Below are 6513 nucleotides of genomic sequence, written 5' to 3' on the forward strand. Positions count from 1 at the left end.
TTATCATACATAATGTTTTTCATTTACCAATTATTTTGATGCAGTGGTGCTTTATTAAATACAAATATTAACAAAAAAAAATCACTTATGCATAAAAAAAACACACGCACACCTGTGGCTATACAATTTTTGTATACTTTTTTTAACCGCATGAACTGTGTATTTCTGAATGTCAAACACTGGAAGATCATCTCATCACAACTGCAGTGCTTCCACGATAACAAAACCAGCAGGAGAGGTGTTTGTGTCAGTGATGTCTGGCTCGCCCAATTCCTCCTGGAATAAGCACAGAGGGTAAAACTTTAACTTTAACACTTTGTTACTTTAAGCAACTCAATTTTTTAAAGTTATCATTAATTATAAATAACAAAATAAATAAATAAAATAATAAAAAATAAAAAGCTTACATTTGTTTTTGCTTAATGTTTAAGTGCAGTGTACTTAAAATGATTGTTTATCATACATAATGTTTTTCATTTACCAATTATTTTGATGCAGTGGTGCTTTATTAAATACAAATATTAACAAAAAAAAATCACTTATGCATAAAAAAAACACACGCACACCTGTGGCTATACAATTTTTGTATACTTTTTTTAACCGCATGAACTGTGTATTTCTGAATGTCAAACACTGGAAGATCATCTCATCACAACTGCAGTGCTTCCACGATAACAAAACCAGCAGGAGAGGTGTTTGTGTCAGTGATGTCTGGCTCGCCCAATTCCTCCTGGAATAAGCACAGAGGGTAAAACTTTAACTTTAACTTCAGAGACTAAAAGTAGACATTTATATTTACTGCCAATAGAGTGGGGGAACTATAACGTCAGAACCCGGAAGAGTAATTCGCCGTGGGTTCCTTCTAGATTTTCCTATGGGGTTTTATAATGGGGTTTTTCAATTAAAATATTGCCTGTGGTAAACATAACTTGAAGATACTTTTACGTTTTGTTGTACAACGTAAATTACACACATCCATACCCAAAATACAAATTTTGGAGCAGTTATGTTCATTTTTGAAAACGTATGTTTTTAATAAGTAGCTAGATAAGAAGGTTTAGGCTGTGAGTGTGTGCAGTTTACATTGTAGAACAAAACGTAGAAGTATCGTCAAGTTATGTTTACCACAGGCTTTATTTTATTCATAAATTGAAGAAACCCATAGGAAAATCTCAAAAGGAACCCGCGGCGAATTACACTTCCTGGCTCTGCTGTCATAGTTCCCCCACTCTATTTCAGATCTATTAATGCACTTAATACTTATATTTCATGTCCTGAAGAACAGTTCTCCTCACACACGTACACTGGGAGAGTATGCTGACATCATGTAAACAAAAACATGTTAAACAAGTAGGCCAACTTTATTTTATATACAGTGAAGACAGTGATGGAGGTAGTCAGTGTTTGTGAATCTGCACTCACCTGAAGATCAAACATTTCGAATGTCATGCAGCATCTGTGAAATCTTGCTGGTGTGTGCCACTTTCTCTGATATGGTGAAACTCAGCACAAACCTAGAAAACCACAAACACGCACAAGTGTATAACCAACAATAGATGTAGAAAAGAGAAAGCCGAGTCTGTGTCCTGTTATGTGAGGACCCATCACACAACTTGCTCTTCAACTGAATAGAAGTTACCTTAAGTGTTGAGGCTCACTCTTTCGTATTCAGCATCCAGCTCAGCCTGCAATTAAAGAAAGTTTGTAAAGGTTTACTACAAGTTTGTAGAGTGCTTTTGTAAATGTAATATATTGCAAAATTCATGTCTGTGTATTAGCTTTAATCTAATTTTGGATTAATACTCTTAGCAGCTAGTTGTTTAAAACCAGACCAAATAAAATCACATTTACCAGGGCATTTCCCAAAACAAGCATTGTATGGCTAAGATGATCGTAGAAACATTAGAACCAAATGGTCTCAACAATCGACTTAGCTCACGAAACGCAGCCCTAAACATTGCAGTTAACCGCAGCGACACTCAAAACGTACGTTAGGACTGTGTTTACTGAAAAAATGCCGGCTAACGTTAACATTAGTGCCCCTCTTTGACGTTAGCATTATACTATAAGCAGTGATGCTAAAATAGCATTCAAAATGCACATTCAAAAGCACTAGGGAAACGCCGCGCTTTACAGCGCTGTGTAAAAACAGCGTTTCCCAAAAATGAAAACATTCCTTTATCATGATATCCTTACAACACTCAAAAAGCAAATAAGAAATGGTCACAGTTGTTCCATTAAGTTTGCTCGGTCGCTTGCGAGTCTCCGCCATGTTGAATGGATTCTTCTGAACGTCGGTTAGAGCAACGACGTGACGTCACTTTATGTCACTCAGTAAACTTAAAAATAATAATTTAAATAGAAGAGTTTACTCAAAACTGTTGAGCCACACAGAAGTAAAACTAAATTCCTCGTTCAGAAAATGTAATTGTTATAGGTTGCATCAACGATTTAACAGACTTTAATTGCAGTGTTCTTAATCTTTTTAAGTTAGTAGTACTGTTCGGGTTTACAGTGTGACTTCTTCCCTAATGATAATTTTATTCTCTTCTTAGACTATTGTAAAGCCTTTGATTCCCTGGAACTTGAACTTCTGTTACAGACTCTTCACAAGGTGGGATTTGGTGACTTTTTTGCAGGTCTATTAAAATGCTTTATACTAATTGCAATAGCTGTATCAAACTCAGCAGCGGTTCCTCTCCTACAGTAGATTTACTCTGAATCGTGGAGTCAGGCAGGGATGGCCGATCTCCCCGTATCTGCTTCTGATAGCTACAGAACTTCAAAATGTGTATATCAGAGAAAGCCCTCTAAAAGTAATAACTATAGTGTAGCACCAGCATCAATGGGGTGGATGTTCCCTACTACAAGTGTCTGCGTGGAAGCAACAGTCTGGAGGGATTCCACAAAGTTCTTCCTCACATGATACCTGGTACAAGATGTCGCACATATGCCACACGATTTCATATCTTCAGTCCTTACCTTTATTTTATGCTTGCCACCTCACAGTCCAGTTGTGTCTTAAAAGACCACATTCCGTAATATCCCTTGAATGCGTTTGATTTATTTTTGCCTTTTTCACACTCACCGTTTATCACATCAAGTTGTAAACGAATGGGTTGAATTCAGCAGTTTTGCATGTATATTAATTCATGAAACGCATGCTGTGATGGCACTTACTCCTGGTTACCAGTATTGTCCGGTCGAACAAACGCATTCTCAGACAGCTCTTTGTTCCTGTAAAAAAGGATTCTTCAAGTGAGTTTGGGAACTTGCCAGTTATTAGAGCTTTACCTTTCTTTACTCGCCACCCTCGGATAGCCAATGCAGCTAGACTAATCAGTACCTGCTGAAGGTCTGATCATCAGCTCTGCCTTTCGTATCAGCAGTTTACTGTCCGTTCCTGCCGAATTCTATCATACTCACCCTGCTGTGCCATCCATCACACTTTTTGTAGCGTGCTTCCTTGATATCCTGCCTATAAAACACTGCTTTGGGTTGCAAAAAGAAAAAATCATCTCACCAAAGTCGTCTTTGCTTTGTTTGTCTGTGTCACGATTTTAATGTCCTTCTCTGTCATTTCAAAGTCCCCACTGTGCTGCACGTCCTTATCAGGTTTACCTGATTAGTGGAATCGCTCAGTGGAACTCCGCAGTTCCGACGCAGTGTTTGGTGGCAAAGGGCGCACTCACAGAACCTACTCTGCACCTCTGATCGAACGCCTCAACACTCACTGCCGGCAGCTGTTTGGAGAGGCTGTGGAGGAGAATTTCTGCACCCCTGCTGCTGTGACGTCCAATGAGCTGCTTGGTTTGAAGCACCTATTCAGCCAAAGCATGGGTGAATCTGGTGCCTTCTTGATCGGTGACCTCTCAAAGGATGGACGCAGCCCAGAGGAGGAGGTGGTTCAGCCAGGCCAGGCTAACCTCGATGAGGAGGATGAGGCGTACCAGAGTGACAGGATGGCTGCTGACCCGGCTCACATAACCCTACCACCGATGAAACCACCACTGCTCACCCTCCGGCCTTTGCGTACAAAGAGGGATGATCTCGTCGATGCTGCTGTGATTCAGCAAGTCAAGATGGCCAAACGCTATGCCTCAGCTCAACAAGACATCAGTGCTCAGCACAACAGACTCATGTACACGCTGGTGAAACTACTCTGGTTGGGGTTAACTTCCAAAAATCCTGAAGGCTTACGATCGAATTCAGCACTGCGTATTGCTGGAGGATCCAGTTCTCAGTAAAGTGGGTATTCCTCTACCAAAAATCAACATCAAGATGGTGCTAGATTTCATCCATCGTCAGGAGAAGCTTATCAATCTGCAGTCAACAAGAATGCCATCTGCCACCGTGTTAAAGACTACATCGATCTCTTCAAAAAAACTTACCTCCGGCACCATGTCAACCGTCGGTTCTCCCTCAACCCGACTACGAACAGATTGTATACGAGCACATTCCAGCCATGGCGACACATCACAGAGAGCTAACACCCCAGTCTGGTCCCGAGCTACAATGTACAAAAGAAAATACACCGAAAATCTTACTCCAGTCGGAGCCAGGGTATCATGTGTACACAACTTGCCAATCTGTAGACTGTGCAAGCAACCAACTCAGGGACACAAACAAATACAAAAAGAAGACTTTCTGTCCCGTAAAAATGATGTCTACGTCCGCAGGATTGGACACAGTAGTGTACAGCAGTTACGTACATTTCACCAATTGTCGATGCACTCCAGTGAACTTTGTCATTTTTGTTTTAAAGGGGTCATATGATGCGATTTCAAGTTTCCCTTTCTCTTTGGAGTGTTACAAGCTGATTGTGCATAGATAAGATCCCTGAAGTTGCTTTTATGTAACTACAGTTTATATTGAATATTGTGTATAATTATTTTTGTATACAGTTTAATAATGTGCCAAATAATGTCATGTAAACGTAAAGTCAATATTTAGTACTGTTTACAATTTTAGATTTTTTGCTTGATGCAAGTATAGTATAATAAAGTAAAAGGCAAAAAGTTGATCATACTGATTTCAAAGTTAAGGGTTCATTAGTTCAGTTGAACCAAAAACAATAACATCTTAGTTTATAATTCAATATACTTTATGACACAACATCCCATGTTTTGGTAGCAACCACATCGCACAGAATTTTAACTCGCATACTAAAACACAACTAAAACCTATCTCAAAGATGCTAATCAGCACAGGCTTAGCTAGCACAGTTCTGAACAGTTGTACACACATACAAATGAAATGATATTGAATAACTACCAAAAAAGTGTGCTTAATTTTCAGACTTTTGCACACATTTACCTCAAAATGATGGGGCCTATCTACTCCCCCTGTAGCTATGAGATACACACATACATATTTCCTGATCATACATGTAGAGGTCTAGTTCATTTCAGTCTCAGCCAATGGACTGAAGCATGCACTGTTTCGGTAGTGACATGGAAAATGCGAGACACATTTTTTAACGTAGTTTCATAAAGATAATATCAAATACTTTTTTGAACTTCACTTTTTAAAAGAATCAAAAATAAATTTTTGATCCCTAAATTGAAATTTAGGGATTAGGGTTCGGGACAGCCACCTCCCAATTGAAAGTTTCCAATAAATTATTATATACATACATTAAGCTTACTAATATTTTACATATTATTGCAGGTTTCAATATATAGAAGGATCTCAGTAAATATCTAAGATTTGAATACTTAAATGCTTTTTAAATGTGTTTTTTGGTTGTGGGACAGCAGTGCGGACCACTTCTGTAGAATGGCCCATATAGCAGCTTTTCAGAAACATCTTCAAAATATCTTCTTTTGTGGATATGGAATTCACATTACCTGTTTAATATTTTGGATTTAGCTTTATTATTATTATTATTATTATTAGGCGTCTAATCACTATCAAATGTTTTCATTTATCTTAATTTCCATATTTGCAACGTTGTGTGATTTTCAATTAAATATTTGACCAATAAATGATCTCGTTTTTCTCCTCTAATCCTCACTCACGAAGACTGTTGGTGATATCACGCGAGTCTATCATTTTAATTAGTTTCATTTATTTGTGCAGCTTGGGCCCCGTATTGTTTCCGCTCCTCTTCTCCTCCAGTCCAGCGGGGGGCGCTGCCTGAGACACAAGTGATTGTTTGGTCATGATGCTGGTTTAATGCACACTGTTAGAAATGCACTTTCTGTGTATAGAAAAACACAGTTTCTGAATCAGGTCAGTGTACTATTCTCATCCTCATAGTTCTGATAAGTTTCCAAGCCAGCAGGAGTATGAGCTCTGCTGCTGTGGAGATGGTGTTTGTGAAAGAGGAGAGTGAACCAGAAACATGCAGAATAATAAAACTGGAGGAACACGGAGGTTGGTCTTTATGCTTCATCCATCTTTAATGACTGTGTGTGGTTAATTACAGTAACTAGCACAGCTTCAGACACCGGGTGTCTGCAGATGCTTCATGTACAAATAAGACTGTAAATGTATTAAAATGTCTCGTTT

The 6513-nt window shown here is 38.7% G+C and overlaps 1 long non-coding RNA gene and 1 pseudogene across 1 annotated transcript; one reads left to right on the plus strand and one right to left on the minus strand.

Moving 5' to 3' along the window:
* Positions 1–1264: 1264 nt before the first annotated feature.
* On the minus strand, positions 1265–1790 carry LOC107571483 (uncharacterized). Its single transcript, XR_001607190.1, has 3 exons — positions 1640–1790; positions 1423–1514; positions 1265–1304 (listed from the first exon to the last, which is right to left on the minus strand). It is a non-coding gene; the product is annotated as an uncharacterized lncRNA (long non-coding RNA).
* A 97-nt stretch (positions 1791–1887) lies between these two features.
* Positions 1888–4048, plus strand: LOC107571477 (uncharacterized; annotated as a pseudogene).
* The last annotated feature ends 2465 nt before the right edge of the window (positions 4049–6513 follow it).

Source organism: Sinocyclocheilus grahami, unplaced genomic scaffold (assembly GCF_001515645.1).
Source record: "Sinocyclocheilus grahami isolate Dianchi unplaced genomic scaffold, SAMN03320097.WGS_v1.1 scaffold1599.1, whole genome shotgun sequence".
In the NCBI taxonomy this organism is placed as follows: Eukaryota; Metazoa; Chordata; class Actinopteri; order Cypriniformes; family Cyprinidae; genus Sinocyclocheilus; species Sinocyclocheilus grahami.